Source organism: Dama dama, chromosome 24 (genome assembly GCF_033118175.1).
Source record: "Dama dama isolate Ldn47 chromosome 24, ASM3311817v1, whole genome shotgun sequence".
NCBI classification, from domain to species: domain Eukaryota; kingdom Metazoa; phylum Chordata; class Mammalia; order Artiodactyla; family Cervidae; genus Dama; species Dama dama.
This window is the reverse complement of record NC_083704.1, coordinates 38,657,833-38,677,182: the sequence shown is the minus strand read 5'-3', so window position 1 is coordinate 38,677,182 and position 19,350 is coordinate 38,657,833. Positions and strand designations below refer to the sequence as shown.

General features: G+C 40.5%; 1 protein-coding gene across 2 annotated transcripts in view; it reads right to left on the bottom strand.

Moving 5' to 3' along the window:
* SUCLG2 (succinate-CoA ligase GDP-forming subunit beta) overlaps positions 1-19,350 on the bottom strand; it is a 263,629-nt gene that overhangs the window by 205,151 nt on the left and 39,128 nt on the right. The window lies entirely within an intron of this gene.

Below are 19,350 nucleotides of genomic sequence, written 5' to 3'. Positions count from 1 at the left end.
TACTAATTCCTAAAAACTGCAATTTGTATATTAAAGTAACTGCTTAAGAATCATGTGAAAGTGGTCTTCCACTATGCATTGATCAGTAAGCTTTCATTTGTACTGAAAGAAATGATCAAAGGATAGCATGACATGAAAAAACTCTTCGCATTCTATCCAATAAGATCAATAACATTATCTATTAAATTCATGTAACTGAAGTGAAAGTTGAAGTCACTCAGTCGTGTCTGACTCTTCGCAACCCCATGGGCTGTACAGTCCTTGGAATTTTCCAGGCCAGAATACTGGAGTGGGTAGCCTTTCCCTTCTCCAAGGGATCTTCCCAAACCAGAGAAAGAACCCAGGTCTCCCACATTGCAGGCAGATTCTTTACCAGCTGAGCCACAAGGGAAACCCAAGAACACTGGCATGGGTAGCCTATCCCTTCTCAAGTGGATCTTCCCAATCCAGGAATTGAACCAGGGTCTCCTGCATTGCAGGCGGATTCTTTACCAACTGAGCTATCAAGGAAGCCCATTGAATTCATAAGCCTTGTTTTTAAAAGAAAAGAAAAAATAAACATACTTAGTTTCATTTCTATCCATGGGCTATGATACAAAGGAAACACTGTTAACAGGAGGTAAGATAACAATGCCATTAATACACAAACCAACCAAAAAAATCAATCACACAGCTGGATCACAAGACTGGTCGTGGAAGATCACCTGACACACTTCCTAGAAACTTCAGGCAAGGGCCTCGGTGAGTGACTGAGCAATATCACACAGACCATAAACTGAGGTCCACAGGGCTTTACCACGTGGAGCCATTAGCTTTCAAGACCTCTAATGTGTCCTTAAAACGGCATGTTGTTCTGGCATCTCCAAGCTACAATACACTCATGAAGCTCTTCTGGACGGGAGGCATTCCAAAAAGGCTCCAGAACCTTACAGCAAGGCTGGGTTCTACTCAACGGCAGAGCGTGTCTTCAACTTCTTTGCATCTGTATGAAGCATGTGATGGTGGTTGGCATACAGAAGAAACTGAAAAACTACCAGTAAGATAGCCAAATGAATAAATTCTGCCTTTTGTCTTTTTGTGCCCTGATACAGATAATTTTCATTTCCAGAAACTGACTTGCTCTAAAAAAAGTAAAACTCCTTCAGATCTAAAATAAGCATAACATAATTTATACACACTTGTAAAAAATTCACATTTCAACATGATCAAGCCTCAAGCTGTCTCTTTGTTCCAACCTTATAAATATTGGTAATGATGTTATTAAAACTGAAGTTGCCTGCACTTCTTCTTTAGAAACAGAAAATGCTAAGATGAAAATAAACTGCTAGACATAATGCTCACATTTACTGTGTATAATTTGTTAATTACATATAATTTGTTAATCTTACTTCTGAATTTTTAAATCTTGATGAAACATTAGTAATTTGAAAAACACAATTCAAAAATTAATGTACTTGTTGACTTAGCAGTCTTAACAGCACCTCATGTAACATGACAAAAAAAAAAAAATTCAAGCTTAAAGCATTTAGTAAAAGTCCCCTAAAGAAAGAAACGACTGAATATTAGTAATGTGCCATATTCTGGGACCACTTTTAAAAGGCAAATTAGGGAAGGGTCAATACATTAAGTCTAAGTTGACATACCAATTTAAAGCCATTAACAAAAGAAGAAAAAAAATACTGTTTGAAAAGAACGTTTGAGAGAGACTAAAAACAGCCACAGTGTGGTTGTGGTCAATTTCTTTTCATCAGAACATTCGCTGTATTAATTTTAGATATGTTAATGCAATCTGCTGCAAACTAATTGCAATTGATCCAGAGACCAGCTTCATAGACATATAATACATATTGACTGTTTCTGCATTGACTCAAAATGAAAAGCTGCTTGGCTCTTAAATTGAAAACGAACAGTGAACATAGTTCTGAAGCCACTGCTGATATTCAAGCCATCACTTCACAAAGTGATCATCTTACAGAATGACGACCTGTATCTGTCAGCTCTAAACTAGGGCCCCTGTCTTGCTCTAAAACTTCATTAACTCAACTTCATTAAGAATCTGTGATATGTCTAGAGACAAACAAGTTAAGTCTACTTTAGCATTTTCATGAGAAGAAAAAAGAAGAGAAACACTTTCTAAGTAGAAGGATTTTGTAAAGAATGCTGGAAATGTAATCAACTGCTAAATAATAACAATAATAATAATAATGGTTCTACCTATTATTGACTGAGCATGTTCTATGGGTTAGGCATTATAAGTATTCATATTATCTAATGGCCAAAAAATCATGAAAAGTCAAGTATTATTATCTATCTCTGTACTTACCATTAATGCTAACTAACAAATATTCCAAACTGTCCTTCTACCAGGCACTTCCTTGCCTTAGCCGAAGTCAGGTGAGGCCATGCAACTAGTTCCAGGTAATAAGGCATGAGAACATACGGTACATGACACATCGGGTCCAGCATCTGATTGTCAACCCTTCTACCCATCCAGGCTCTCTCTCATGACCTGGAGATTGTCAGTATTCAAGATGGTAGCTGATCTATGAGCTAGGGGTTAGAGAAAGGACTGACCATCCCCAGGTGGATCACAATCAATGTGCAGTGAAAAATATACCTTTGTGGACTTTTAGCCATTGACATTTAGCTATCTTCTGTTGCTGCAGAATTTAGCCCATCTATAGCACCTAATTTTTCCTAATAAAAACCGTCTTACCAGTTAGGAAACCCAGGCTGCAGGGTTGACCACTGCTCCAATATGACTATAACACAGATGACTATAACACAGCAAAGCTCCTCCGATCAATGGCACTGACTGACTATATAATACTATTGATGCCCTGTGACTATATTCTGGCCCCACATTCCCAGAAGCCTCTTGGTAATAAAGACTGAGATTGGTATGAGCAGGATCATATTCCTGTCTTCAAAAAGCCAAAAATCTACCAGAAATAAGATCCTCAGGAAATGCTGGCACAGTGCATGTAAGGAAAAATGTAGCTGCTCCAGGTTTTGGGAGTAAGGGAAGAGAAGGTATGAGTGGATGCTGACCGAAGACTCTAAAATGGTGTAAGTAGTTTATTCTGTCTCCTAACAGGAATGACCTGTTAAAACCCTATACTATCATCTTCACTGAAGAAGTCAAGAATCTCCCAGGGAATCTATGAACTCTGGAATGTAACAGAAGAGAGTTTAAAGATCATGTGACCCCGTGCCTTTTAGTTGTTTCTGCCTGCTTGCTTTCACATTTGCCTGCTGGCCTTTAAATCACTTCCTGTGCTCTTTGCAACTGTGTCTGTGCGCACACTCAATCATGTCCAACTCTCTGCAATCCCATGGACTGCAGCCCAATAGTTTCCTTTGTCCATGAAATTTAAAAGGCAAGAACGCTAGACTGGGTTGCCATTTCTTTCTCCAGTGGATCTTTCCAACCGAGGGATCGAACCTGTGTCTCCTGCATTGGCAGGTGGATTCCTCACCATTGAGCCACTAGAGAAGCCACTAGAGTCAGCCTCCTCATTTTGTATTCAAAAACTTGAGATCTAAAGATAGGAAGCAATGTGCCCAGAGACCCTACTGTGAAAGGGACTAACTTCAGTGTTCTTTCCTTCTTTCATACAGATTTTGGCAACGTGACCACATCAGGGACAGCATCATATTCTCAAAACAGCTGGAGTAGGTGGGCACCTGGGTTTGGTTTCCTTCCGGATTTCTGTTACTCCCTTCCCTTCCACATTTCTTTGACAAAGCAAGCATTTCTAAGCTTGGAGGGGAAAGGGAAAATACAACTTAAAAGAAAAACACCACATAAAGATTTAACGGCCTATGGGAATAAGGGAGCAGAGGCAGAAGAAAAAGAATGAAAAATGAGGGAAAGGACAAAGAGAACCAAGAGATAAAAAGACAATGACTAAGCAGGCAAAAATTCATGAGAAAACTCAAAGCACATAATTAGACAGACAGAAGAAGAAAAAAAAAATGACACGACAAAGAAAGCATCCTTCCCCGTGGTTTTAAAATTAGAGGTGTAGAGACTACTGAAATAACACCATGGGAGGAAAAAAAAACAATAAAGGGGGTATAGAAAGAAATGTCACTGAGCTAGGTGCCCCCATCCTCAAAGAGAGAACACACGAGCCACACCTGCCCACCGGCTCTCCACACGCCCTGTCTTTCTTCAGCCTGACCATCCATGGTCCTGCTTCACTCAGGAAGGCAGCACAACAGAGAGTGAGAAAAAGCCGAAAACTCACTACTAACCAGGAAAATAGAACTTACAACAAAAATGAGAAGCCATTTTGCCAAAAGTAACAAAGATGCCATTTGATAGGGGAAAACAATGAAGGTCTGATAATGTCACTGGTGATCAAACACCAGAGAGACCAACTCCAAAAACAATGCTGACAGCACTGATGGCAGTAACCAAAACACCCACAATCTCTGAACTGGGAAGTCTACTTCTTGAGTGTTTAAACTAGCAGAATACTCACATGTGTACCTGAGATACATACAAGGCTCTTCTGTGTAGCGGTGTACATAATAAAGAGTTTAGTTGAAAGTGATCTAAATGCTCATCCAATAGGAGACTAGTTGATTAAACCACAATATATTCAAGCTATATGAAGCACTGAATACTCCTGTGGCAACACACTACCACCATATCCATGTGCTCCCTCCATTCTCAGCTCTCTTATAGCTACTGTGCCAAAACTCTGCAGCTCAAATAAAGATTTAACCTAATCTATAACTTAAAACAAACAAAAAATTTATTATTTGTGGAATGAAAATCAATTTACTCAAAAACACTGAGAGGAAGTCATTAAACCTAGGCTTTAACCCAAATGCATAACCTCAAGTCTATTAACTTGCCTAGACAATGAAGGGTTTGCTCGCTTACTTAAATGTAGTGAGGTTTCTTCCATTGAGGTGTGAAACTGGGGTGGGAGAGCAAAGGCTTGCTTTCTCTGTGACACAGAACTACCACCTCTAACACGAACGCCTGCTATTAGGCAGGAAGAGGCTCTTAAACCTCATTTTGAGCTCTCACAAGCATTGACAAGAGTAGAATACAAACAAGGAATTAGCTGTAAACTCGAAAGAAAATATATTTCCCTTTCATTACAGGCAAGGACGGCAGATGCTCAGTGGGCTATAGCAGGCCAAGAGTTGGTATCGTTTGCTATATTTTTGTTTTTGCCAATGTTATTCTGTATGCAAATTAGGACCCATAAATCTACCTTAGTCACGTCACCTAGCAAATACTAGGATTCAAATAAACATGTTGGTGCAAATGAAAAGACAGATATAACTTGATGTGTCTCAGTATGAGTACCATAAAGAAAAAGGTCTGCTTGCTTAAAACTGACTCTGATGAAGTAGCCACTTCACTGATGCCCTGGAAAAGAGATGAAGTGGAATCCTGTTTATAAATAATATAATCATAACAATAATAGTAATAGCACTTTTCTATTTAGCCCTTTATGTGATAATGCCAGCAGGTCAACTCCTGCTTCACAAAGAAAACATGCTAAAGAAACAGATAAAGAAGAGCAGCATCATGATTTGAAGCCTAAGCCTATGGAAAGGAAAGAATAATGTCAGAAGAAAGAGCAGGAAAGTGAGTACCAAGACTGTTATATTTACTGTGTGTTCAAGCTAAAGTGTGGGGCCTTTGTGTCGGTAACCTTTGAAAATATAGCATCCTTTCTGTCCAGAACTGGCCACGTGCCATTCATGTTATTCCCATTTTGCACACTGTAAGGAAGTTAATTAACCAATTAATGAGTCCCTAAACTCTAACAGGGGTACAGAGGAAAGCCACCTCTATGGATGAGAGAAATGGCAGCTGAAATGAGGTTCCTCATTTACAAGGGAGAAAATGAACAGGCCCATCCTTATAGGTGGCTGTAGGGACTAAATACAAATCAATTAGAATAATGTCCAGTGTATCATAAGCACCAAAAAGAGGTTAGCTATGATTATTTAATGTAGCAAAACAAATCAGGAGAACAGGGTGACAAGGAGACAGTGAGGACTCATTAGAATAAAAACAGTAGGTGATCATGTAAACAATAAGATGAGGAACGTATGTGCCTGAAGCAGGGTCCTAGAGCACCAACACCCCATTGTGTGTGTGGAGGATTGCTTCTGGCGGGAGGAGGAGATTACCAGTTAAAGGGGAATGGACATCAGGTGGGCTCTTTAGTTACCACGGAAACCAGAGAGGGGCATGCTCCTTACTACCCCTTTGATAAGAACAATCAATAGCTGGGACATGGGGCAAGTTCACAGGAAGGTCAGTCGAGTGAGTAGGGTGTAGGTGAAGCAGGCACTGGTCGGACAGTGGATGGACAGAAAGCAAGCGATCAGCCATCTTGAGTGGCCTGGCCATACAGTGATCAAGAGAAGTAATACATGAATTCTTCTTTACAATAAACTATTAGATGAGGATCAGACTAGGAGCCTGAGGCTATTCATGCCTCACTTACAATGCATCTCTGATAGTACATCTTCTCTAAGGCCCACAGTATGGGGGGCAGCAACTGTTACAAAAATAAAATAATCTGTCCTACCAGGAAAGAACTGAAAGCTGCCCTTTCAGACTCTCCAGATACTGGATCATAGCCGGTTGCTATTTAGATTTAATTCTTCTTTGAGTACCTCGGCAAAGTCTTCTATTTTAAGACTACACCAAATACTAGCTGGCAATTGTTAAGTGCCACGAAGCTGCAGAAACTGTATTAGTTACTAGAAAAGTACTTTGTCAATTAATTCTCACAACCACTCTACAAGGAAACAAACTAGCAGAAGCCCATTTTATACATGAGCAAGTAAGGGCTCAGGGAAGCTAAGTGGTTACAGGCAGAGCTGCATTCCAGTCCAGGATTGTGTGTGCCAGACTCCAGAGCCTGTGCTCTTCAGTTAGGCAGAAATCCTGAATGGACTCCTAGCCCACAAAAGTGGGTCCTGGGCAGTGAAATAAACTGGGGCGAGAGGAGAAGTGGGAGGTTCTGTTTTGTGGATTTCACTGTAGGACAGTACTGAGCTGAACTGGAAAGGAGGTTCAAGGGAAAAATGAGAAGCTCTGAATAAGAGAGGTTCCTGAATGGATTTCACTAAGTCAAAAGAATTAAGATGCTCAAAGATAACTGCTTCATTCTTTTTATCCTAGGTTCAGCAGAAAAGCAGCACTTTTTTTAAGGAGCAAAGAAATGTAAAACTCTTTGTAGTAAGGACAGATGCCCAAAGGAGGCTTCACTCCATAACTCCACACTGCTGCTCTGCCAGCAGCAAGAAAGAAAGGGAAAGAAAAAAATACAACCTCCAAAAAATTAGCATATTAACACAACAGCAGAAACAAATGTATAAAAGGCTCTAAAAATCCTGAGAAACAGTGTTTCAAAGTGCCTGCCTGTTCCCTGGTGAAGAGTATGCCAGCTTGATTATGTTTTGAAGGAAAATCACCTTAAGTTTACACGTGAACAGAAGTGGGCAAGATTTATTTATATAGAGAAAGAAAACAAATTAGGTAGCATAAATATATGCGTGCATTTTAACTACTACCAACGAATTAGGCAGAAGCTATACCTTGTTCATTCATTCAACAGTTTTCCCCTGGACTTTACAATGTGGCGGCCACTATGCTTGGCAACCAAGATCAACAGTACAGGCGTGTTTTTTCCCATCACAGAGTTTCCATCCTAAGAGAGGAAGCAAGGAAGAAAGACGTGAGCACATAAATGAAAAGTATAATTACAAAGAAGCTTATGAAGGAAGTAAAATATGCATAATGAATGATGGAGGCCAACTGCAGATTGAGCAGTCACCTCTGAGGAAATGTCATCCAGGCAAAAAGCTGAAGTCAGAAAGCAGGGAGACGTGTGAAGTAACCACGAATAACTCAAGCAGACCGATCTGCCGCAGGAAAGGCTCCGTGTGACCAGAGCAAGGGGGATCCTCAAAGGGATGCGGGTGGGACGGTGAGCAGGGACCAGGCCACGCAGGTGCTTTGCAGCTACAGAGAGGAGTTGAAGTTTTTTTCACTCACAGTGAGGATGAGAAGATCAAACTCACATTTTAGAAAAGTCGCTGTGTCTTCTGTTTAACAGAACGAAACCAATTAAGAGAGCAATATTAAACCAGAATAGAGCCTGCAACCTTTTTCTGTAAATAGTCAAATGATAAATGTTATAGGCTTTGAGGCTACATAGTCTCAGTTGCAACTATTTAACTCTGCTTTTATAGCACAAGCACGCTTAGATAATACATAAATAAATGGGCAGGACTGTGTTCCAATAAATCTTTATTTACAAAAACGATGTGGCTAGCAGCCCACAGTTTGTAGACTCCTCAACTAGACCACAGAGAAGGTGGTGGAGATGGAAACAGAAATAGACGGCAGAATTTGGTAATTAAGCAAAGCTTCCTCATGGATCAGATGTGGGGAATAAAGTAAAAAGAAATCTAGTATTAGACACACACATGCACCCAACACACACACACTTTACAAGGTTCATTCATTAAGCCTGGTGAGTTTTATGTACCTGCTAGTTATAAAAAAGCATTTCTTTAGAAACAATCTTAACTTTGGACTTTTTTGCCTAAACTGGCCTTTGCATTACACTTAATTATTGACACTTCTGTACATAATTTCACAACATCAGAGCTGCTGGGTCTTTGATCTTATAACCTTCTTCCATTATTTAATATAGATCCCAGTGGGCAACAAGCAAACGGCCCTCCTATAGCACTCTCCTGCTACAGTGGCCCATCTGCAGCTTCTCTCCAAGGAGAAAACAGAAGCCCTCCCTTGATTAAAGAGATAGCAAGCAGAAATAGTAAAATAAATAAATAAATAAATAAATAAACAAAGAAGAAATAAAACCTAAGGATTAATAAAATGTGGCATATCCAATGGAATTTCTTTAAATGTTTCGAATGAATAAGCCAGCTCTTGAAATAGATCAACACAAACAAATTTTCAAAGCAAAACAGAGAGAGGAAAAGAAAGCAAGTGACAGACAAGAGGGGGACACATAAGACTGCATACTTAAACAGGAAAAACAATAATATTAAACAATTTTACGGAGATAAAGGGGGTTCAGAGCATGCTACCCCAAAATATGCCATTCAGGCACAAGGATTATTCTGAGCTAAATGTAAACAAAAAGAAACAGATGCAAGAAAAACTCTGCTCTCAACTTCCTCTCTCCCCCCTCCTCCCTGTCCCTGACACACACATGCACAAACAAGGAAGGACAGGATGATTCTTCTTTCAATTTTTTTTTATTTTATATGAAGTACAGCCAACTAACAACGTTGTGATAGTTTCAGGGGGACAGCAAAAGTCTTCCATATACTTGTATCCATCCTCCCCCAAACTCCCCTCCCAAGAGTACAATGATTCTTAATCACGGGAGATAAATCTAGACTCACCACAGAAACAGCACCAGAGGGATCAACTCAAGGAACCTACTAACTAGTCCTTACCTTCCATCAGTATCCCCCATCTATTTAACCTCCCACAATTTGCTCCCCCTAGAAGTCCTTTTCCTTCATCCTATCACTCCCCTACAAATTTATTGTTCTGTTAAGATGCCATAAAAGCCTGAGTTCTGATCACCCCCTTAAGTTACTCATCACTGAATGCTGCCATGTGTGTGCACACTGCACCTGTTAATAAAACTCTGTTTTTCTCTGTTTTTCCTCAGCCGAATTTGAAGGAACCCAGACAATGAACCTAAGATGGGTAGAAGAAAAGTTCTTCCCTCTGCAACAATGTGAGTTAACATATCAAATCAATTTAAAAAATGACACGCCAAGTTTAGAACAGTGACTAGGTTACACAGTCAGAGAGAGACATGAGTTTGGGAAAGGGGCACCAAGAGACTTTAACAGTATCAAGTACACTTTATGACCTTTATTTAAACATTGTGTGCGTATGTGCTCAATTGTGTCCAACTCTTTGCAACACTATGGACTGTAGCCCACCAGGTTCCTCTGTACACATAAATTTTCCTGGCAAGAATACTGGAGTGGGTTGCCACTTCCTTCTCCAGGGGATCTTCCTGACCCGGGGATCAAACCTGTGTCTCCTGCCTTGGAAGGCAGACTCTTTATCTCAGTGCCACCTGGGAAGCCCATTTAAACATTATCTGAGCAAATATAAAAAGAAAGCAGCATTTGAAACTTCTTCATATTGGACACACATATGACTTGATAATAATCATTACCCATTTTTGAAATAGTTATGTACTTAACACAATAAATGTAATAACTATGCCTAATTCCATGAATTAAGATGGATTTATTAATCAATAAAATACAAGACAGCAAGCCAAAAATAATCTTCATCAGGAGAAGTAAAAAGTCAGATCTAAAAGAAATCTGCGATCATGCAGTGCCAATAGCTCGCACTGTGCCTGAGTAACCGAGCTCTGGAGGACTTCCGACCCCTGCTGCCAAGCTGTCACAGCCTTGCCAAGCCAGCGTGAGGCATCCGCCGCGTGCTCAGGCCCTTCCAGCACACCGGCACTACAGCGGTGCAGAGCAGGTGCGCTCAGGGAGCAGGGAGGATGCGGCTTTTCATCCATGAACCGGCACAGGGCTGTGCCAGGTGGCTTGCTTTTATGTCAGGTTCACGTTCATAAAACTTGTGTCTCTGCTCACTTCTAGAGCATGAGTGAGTAACTCTACAAGTAATTTCCTGAAAATCAGGTTACTGTTTCACCTCATAAAAAGTGTGTGTGTTTGTGTGTGTGTGTGAGAGAGAGAGAGATACTTCGCTCATGCAAGTGAGTCTCTGTGGTAGTCTCTGTGGCTTTAGGGTTCCAAGAATAGTCTTCATGCAAAGTGCTCGCTGGAAAACAAATTCAGAACAGTGGAATAATATAACAGCCAGTGCTCAACTTTGTATTCTGGGGCCATTACTTGCTCAGCAATCCCAGCCAACCATTTTATACACTTACACATGCCACCAGAGGAGATTACATGTAATACTCAGAGAAGAGAAAATGTTAGATACTTTTCTTCAGCAATCTTGCCCAAAGGTGTGAGAAGCCTGCTTTCAAGAACTTCACCTCATATGAGCTTGTGACACTGAGTACGTAAAGCAGAGATATTAGTGAAGCAGAACACCAAACCTTCCAGGGTTGCTGGGAGGATATAAACACAGAAGGTCTATGAAGGTGTTTTGTTACATGTGTTCAGCATGGCCATTACCATGAGTCACATGTGTCAACTCAGTGCATCAGATTCAGCTCCCCAATAGAGCCCTGCCACCTTCCCCACTCCATTCCCTTCATTTCCCAATTTGTCAGCTCTCCTTAAATTACTCCCTGAAGTCCCTTCCAATAAATTCAGTTGAAAGCTTGCAAGGGGCCAACTTTATTTCAATCAACCCACTTGTGCTCCTTCTAACAATCTAATAGCACTTAACAGTTTAGGATACATTTGAGTTTAATGGGATTTACCTGATAGAAAGAGACTTCTCATGGCTTCTTTGTAGCAGCAGCTTTGAGTGGCCTAGCTAACTCAATCTCACAGGTTCGCCTGTCACCCTGGCATACTGAAGAAATGACTCGGAGAGTAGTAAATGATCGACCTTTGCTGGGGAAATTCCTGAGACCATCTGACATTTTGAAGGCTTGCTGTACAGAATGATAATTGGTATCTGCAAGGTTCCAAGTGCATTATTTGTGTTTAGAAGGAGACTTCATTCTTGTTGATGAATGAAATACTACTACTCTGGGGAGTGAGATCTTAGAACTGTCTATTAAGAAAGTTATCAACATATAGAGTGTCCCTTTCTTCATGTTTCCACTGTCAGAATTCCCACCTAGAGGAGAAATTACAGTCTCAAGTGTTAAATCTGACTGCCCAATATCCCATATAAATGTCCTACTTAGAAAAATAGACACCAGACCTTTTGATTCATATTAGTCATCTCTTCTCTTGCAATAATCTGAGTTTCTTTAGTCAGAGTTGGAAAGGCAGAGATTGCTAAATTTTACATATATCTGTATAAATAACCCACAGAAGTGAATCTTCAAGGCAAGTTTTCAGAAAATTAGATAACATGAAAATGAAACTTCAAAATAATTCCTGAAAAGAGAATTTATCCCACAGCATAGGATACATGACATTCACTTTGTTCCAGGAAACTTTTGAAAGAGATACGGTCATTCATTTGAAAAGTATGTCGTGATGACAGAAAAACCTGAAAAGCACACACAGACGAAAGGACCTGCAAAACAGACAATGTGACACTCAATATCTGAACAGCAAAGAAAATAATAGTCTAATCATTTTATATCCTCTTAAAATTGAAGGATTTGAAAGAACCTAAGAAATCTCAAGAAAATTTAATCCTAATTATTTTTCTTTTAAGAACCTAGAGTGAAATGTTACACAATATTACTACAAATAAACACCTGGTCCAAACTAAAAGTTAACAGAGAAAATGAGAAATAAAACTACAAAATATGATGTACTGTTTGGTAATGTTGTGATGAAGGGTTCAGGAGTTGACAGTGAGAAATGGGCTTAAAAGGGTGAAGCTGAAGATCTGGTGGTCCATCTTTGCCCTATCGTTCATTGGTAGATGACCTTTTACCTTCTTTACTTAAGTTAAATGAAATTATCAACTATTACAACCTTACAGGGCTGTAGAAAAAAAAAAAAGAATGTCTATGACATTTTTCAATCTGATCTGGGATCAAGAAACAACACAGAAAGGCAAGAAATGAGAAGATGGTGCTCCATTACTTTCCATGTGGCCAGATTCAGTCAGCATCCAATGGCTATCCCAAGATAAATAGCCTACATAACTCGCCCTTGGGATTTCGCTGGTGGTCCAGTGGCTAAGACTTCGAGCTCCCAATGCAGGAGGCCCAGGTTCAATCCTTGGTCTTGGAAGTAGATCCTATATACTGCAACTAAGACCCAGTACATGCCAATAAATAAATATCAAAAAAAGATAATAATAACTCCTTTCCCTTGTTGGCTGCCAAGCTCTTTTCTGGAGGACCTCCTCCTTTGTCTCTAGTGGAGGACACTCCCCTCATATCTGTGGATATCTGTGATTTCCACAGATCCTGCCATCTTTGAGGCACCTGACCTTCCCAAGGCAGAGGAAACACCCAAAGGAAATACTGCCAAAATGATGGCTGGAGAAGTGACCTACCACCTTGAGACCAAGTCCCCTCCCAAAAGCAATCTGACTAGTAAGCATCACCTACTCTACAAGGTTAGAATAAAAGCTAAGCAGAGTAGGGACACAGAAAGGAAGAACACAAGATTGGGCCAAAATGTCTAAACAAAACAGTCATAGCAGCACTGGAGAAAATAATAGTGAAGAAGGGAGTACACTTGGTAGACCAGAAGTTGAGAAAATTCCCTGAAGAATGTCAGGAAAATAGGAACTAGACTGAAATAGAATCCCACATCTAAAACAACTAGGACATGAACTGTACCAGAAGTGGAAGCAACTGATTATACTTTAAACTTGAAGGCTGGCACCCAGGGAGCTCAGGAGGGGCCCAGGCAACCATTAGGGTAACTTAACTGATGTCAGGCAGCACCAGACATGTGAGACAAAAAGTGGTGTTTTGGGGCACCTGGGCCCAAGGGCTGACACAGTGAGCCAGGTGCCCCCTGACACCTGAAAGACTGGTTACTGACACCTTCCAAGGGACCACATGCTTGGCCCCTCCCCCACAGTCACTGACAGCAGGATGCTGTAAGAACAAAGTCAGTAATAAACAGTGGAAGCCCACCAACATCATGAAAGAGAAACAAAGAAAAGAACTATTATCTGAGACAAAAAAGCTCATGTAGAACAAAGCACAAAACTGCGCCTTAAAAAATATAACACATCAGACATGTCACAGAATAATGTAGCAATTAAAAAATTTATCTAAAGATCTTGAAAATTTTTAACTGATCAGTGGAAAAATACAGGCAAGAAGAGATCCGTTGAAAGTAAAGGAAATATTTTCAGAAGATAAATTAGTGAACTAGAAACTGGAGGAGAGAAGTTCATGGTCAAATATCTACCAAATACACCATTTTACTTCATTACGTACAAATTCTCAACACACATTATCTTATTAAAGGTTCTGAGAAGTCCAATCATTTAAAAAAATATGCATATTTAGATATATTTCACAGTTTTCTCCAAACCGATTTTCACATGACATTTGCTTTAGATCCCATGGAACTAGTTATTCCCTTAAGAAATACCATAGATTGCAAACAAATTCAAGTACACAACTAACCATAATATCAGACGAAAGGAAACAGGAGCTGTTTACCTTTGTGTGAAAGTACATATTTGTTTTTTCGGGTATTTCCACTTATCCTATTGTTCTGCACAACCTCTTTGGGATTCAGTGCACAACGGGGGCCCACACTTCAGCCTTATCACTATGTGCCAGTTATTAACCTATTTTTCATCAGTTCTGAAACCTCCCGCCTAGGTGCCCACCACTCTGCTAACTGAAACCCTGCAAATCAACTTCTCCTTTGCCAGCCGGCTTCCTGTTACGTTCTGCCAATACATGGCACCACTGCAAGACGAGAAGCCTGGAGGATGGAGAAAGTATCTGCTCCTTTCAGTGTATGACATTCCTTCATGAGAGCTCCGAGTCACAGTTCTTCACCCTGGCAGTATCAGTTGGTTCCAAGAGCACCTGCTTTCAGTTTAAAAGGTTCTGCCTATATTCCTAGACTAGACTCAGAGCCATCGGAACCCAGCCAGGCAGTGCCTCTTCCTGAATGCTCTGGGTCCCAGCACTGCAGGATTCTTCCTCCCCATTTCCAAGTTCTTGGAGAGTTTATTCCAGGGGTGGTAGCTGCTTCCTACAGTTACAACCTCTGCTTTAGTCAGGGTTCTCTTTTTGTCCCTGCAGTCCTCCTGTTAGGGGAAGCACACTGATTGAAACTGCCCACCCTGGCCAGGCACCACAGTAACCATTTGCATGGAACTGTTTTACGACAGGAGGTCCTGTAAGGAACAGGGAACTAATAAGCCTCCACCAACCAGCAGAGCTTGGGAAAGGTCAAAAGGAGACACCACCTGTCTGACCGCCTCCCAGAATCCTTCTCTCTGGTGTCCATCTTGGCTGAACAAGGCGTGCACCACCAGGAAGGACTCTGAGTCAGAATGATTGGCTAAGGACAACCCGGAAACTAATCCCATCACCATAAAACCCGAGACTGCAAGCCATGTGGCAGAGCTGTTCTCCTGGGTTCCCTTACCCTCTTGCTCTCCACCGAGGTGCCCTTTCCCAATAAAATCTCTTGCTTTGTCAGCAGATGTGTTTCCTCGGACAATTCATTTCCGAGTGTTAGACAAGAGCCCAGTTTCGGGCCCTGGAAGGGGTCCCCTTTCCTGCAACGCTCCCAACATTTCTTTAATCAACTTGCTACATTAAATTATTCTTGTTAAAATAACTAGTGCAGTTGACTGAACTCCAAATGAAAAAAGCAGGAATGGCAAGTATGAATACAGAGAAATTTAGACAATGTTGTTCCCGTTTGATGACTCCTTATCTGTGCTGCTGCTGCTGCTGCTGCTGCTGCTGCTGCTGCTAAGTCGCTTCAGTTGTGGCTGACTCTGTGCGACCCCATAGACGGTAGCCCACCAGGCTCCCCCATCCCTGGGATTCTCCAGGCAAGAACACTGGAGTGGGCTGCCATTTCCTTCTCCGTATCTGTAACTAATATTATATGTTTATAGAGCTAGAATGTCAAGTCCATCAGGCCCAAACTTGTTTGTTCACAGATGAATGCCCAGTGCTTAGAACACTGTATGGTACACAGCAAGTACTCAATTCAGTTTTTTATGGAATGAACGCCATGTATGAACATTCAAGATGGACAAAGGTATATCAACTCCCAAAATCTCTCAGGAGGACCCTGATACATAGTTGGAAGCAATATTTTGACAAGGTGTTTGGGGTGAACTTTCTTGTTTATATATTGTCTGTGACTGCTTTCTCACTACAGCTGCAGAGTTGAGTAGCCACAACAGAGACTACACGGCTACAAAGCTTAAAATACCTACTATGTGGTCTTTGAAGAAACAACTTGATGACTCCTGTCCGCAATATGAGATGGGGACAGGTTACTTGAGAGTCCAGAGAAGGAAACTGCATCCTCATACCCTCCTTCATCAGCACTGGGAGTCCCACAGGAGAGTTTTTTCACCTCACTAGCTAAGTGAAAACATACAAGAGGCTTTCCGGGCAGATACAGTAAGAAACTACTTCATTAAGTCAAGTCAAGCTATAGATTTTGATAAGTCTCTGACTGAGAGACTCTCTGACTGGGCATCAGAAACATCTTGCTAGCCCAAATGTCCTTTCTCACCAGTCCAGATCACGGGAGAAGAGGTCAATTTGTAGAGGGACAGGGCAAAAGAAAAGGGACGGGAATTCTGGGTATGCTGTTTTATTTCCCAATTGAGAAAATGCAAAACAGCCAGGAATTAACTCAGCATGTGATTCCATTACAGGGAATAAGATGAAAATTCTCACCCAGGAGCTATCAAATCCAAGTTTTGAGCACATTTTCTGCAGAGTGCCACACATAGTCAATTTCCTTGAGAACAGTTCCTTCTCTAAAACTGCACAAGTAGAAGGAGTATAAGATGCTCCAGACTGTAAATCTCATTTTGCTAAGCTTTTCTACAGCAATTCCAGAGGTTCTCCTTCTCCTCCCACTAATATCATGTTATGATCAGAAAGTCTCAAGAGCAGACACTAATTTTCACAAATCCTTATCTGTATTAAGAACCGAAAGACTGTGTCCCATTATTGATGGAAAAAAAAGACTAACGATGAGCAGAGTTCCCTAGCCTCATCTCATCACTGGACAGCAGCAGATCCAGCAGCAGCACCAACTTTTTCTCCACAAAACGTGCCTAACTCAGCTTATTCAATAAACAACCTCTAAATAGTTTATTTACATTTATTGGTGTGGCTTATAAAGTGAACTTTATACATAGAATGCTACACCCCAAACTAGCAAGGGTGCTCTCTTCCGAGGAAAGGCACATGGTGTGGGATATTTTATTTTTATTATAACACCCAATGATTTTAATTCTGTACCAAAGGGATAAACTACTTTTTCAAATAAATAATTTTCTCCAGAAAACCTTTCCTGATTTCCTAAATCAGGATTCAGCAGACTACAGTCCATTGGACATATCTACCCACCAGCCAATTTTTGTAAATAAAGTTTTATTGGAATACAGCCACATCTATCCTTTTACATATTGTCAACACTGCTTTCACTTTACAGCTGATAAGAGTTGAGTGGTTCCAATCAAGAATGTAAGGAGCAGGAGTCTAAAATATTTACTATATGGTCCTTAAGAGAAAGTATTTGCTAACCTAAAATCTACATCAGCATTCCACTCCTAGCTTAATCTTTATCAATGAAGTCCATCATTTTCCCTCACAGCATCTCTCAAAGTACGACTGATGACTTATCTGTGTGATCTGTCAATGTCTGGGCATCCCAAGAAACTATGATGACCTCAAAGGCACATACCAGGCCTGATGGCTTCACCAATGAATCCCTTGTGACTGGTCAGTCCTGGTGTGTACAAAGCACTTTATAAGTATTGGCAGAGTGATAACAGTTTATTAGATGTAAAGACCAGAGATAAAATGATCTCAACCTAAAACTGGGGCCACCAAACTGCCTTCCTCGGAGACAACAATAGTTCTTGTGATGCTAAATTAGACAAGGTCAGGCACTTTCTGAGCTAAGCCATTTCCTTCTCCAAGCAGTTCAGTAGTCATGTTGTTAGACTGATCCAATTTTCAGTCTATAAGCCCACCAATTATCTCTAAGACTACAATGGTGAAAAGTTTCTTTCTACATTTTGCCATGTATTACCTACAAATGGCAATTCAAACAAACACAGACTCTACAGGGAAGATGTACCTCAGAGTACATTGATTTAACACCTACTATGGGTCAGGCATGCTTAGACACAGAGGAAGGTGATTAAAATCATGGATTTGCAAAGACCTGCTTTTGAGCCCTTGCCCTACCATGTTGAGGACCATGACCATTAACAAGAAGTGACCACAGAAGATAACTGTCCCAGTACATAAATTTAGAAACAGCAAGGTAGGAAGAGGCTTATCCCCAACTGCAGGTGAAAAACTGAAGAACGGAAGACTAGACATGTTTCCAAGGTCTCAAGAATTCTAACCAAATTTGTGGAGCTCATGAGCTTAATCACTATCCTGTCAGGTTATCATCTGTCATCAATGAGATCCTCCCCTTGAACTATGAATCATAGTGCCTAACACAAAGAAGACATTCAAAAAATGCTTTTACTATTATAACTATTATATTGCCATAAACATCAACAGTCAATAAAAGAATCTGTTTGGTACTCCATAGATGTAATGGATGTGTACAAAAATGCTTCATAATTCTTCACAAATACAAATTTGAGTTGTATGGTTTTGCTTTTCCACTGCTGTCATCCCTAGAACCCATAAGTGTAAAGAGATGAATGTACAGGTACCACATTCTTTAATTAATAAGCTTAAGCCAGACACCAAAAAGCAAGAACAAATTAGTAATGAAAAGTTAAATGTTTTTAAGGTTATTCAAAAGGACATGATTATGTTTTTCTGGTTGTTTTACAGGCTGATTCAGGTTAAAATTTCTCTAATTCCATGCGAGATGGAGTACTTACTACCAAGATGTATCCATTAAATATTTATTATATCAATATTCAAAAACACTGCAATACACTGCAATCAATTTCTGAAGTGAAGTCATTTACACAGAGGTCAAACCTTTAAAATACAGAAACAGCAAATGAATTTTGCATGTTTTCATAAAGCAAGTTCTAAACCAAAATCCATATGACTCCTTCACTGTATATTTGATTTCCTCATGTCCTATAACCTATGGAATAGTGTAAATCCCCAAGTATACATGAAATTAAGGACATGTTCCATAATGAGATGCCAGGAAAGCATTTAGTTGTAATAGTGAAAGTTGTAATCAGTATCAGTTAAAAAAACAATGCTTCCTATCAGTGTCAACAACTTTTCCTGGCAATAGTAAAGCCTAAACTTGTCTAGGGCTTCCCTGGTAGCTCAGTTAGTAAAGAAATCACCTGCAATGTGGGAGACCTGGGTTTGATCCCTGGGCTGGGAAGATTCACTGAAGGAGGGCATGGCAACCCACTCCAGTATTCTTGCCTGGAGAATCCCATGGACAGAGGAGCCTAGCGGGCTACAGGACATGGGGTGGTAAAGAGTTGGACACAACTGAGCAACTAAGCATGGCACAGCGCAAACCTGTCTAGGCAAA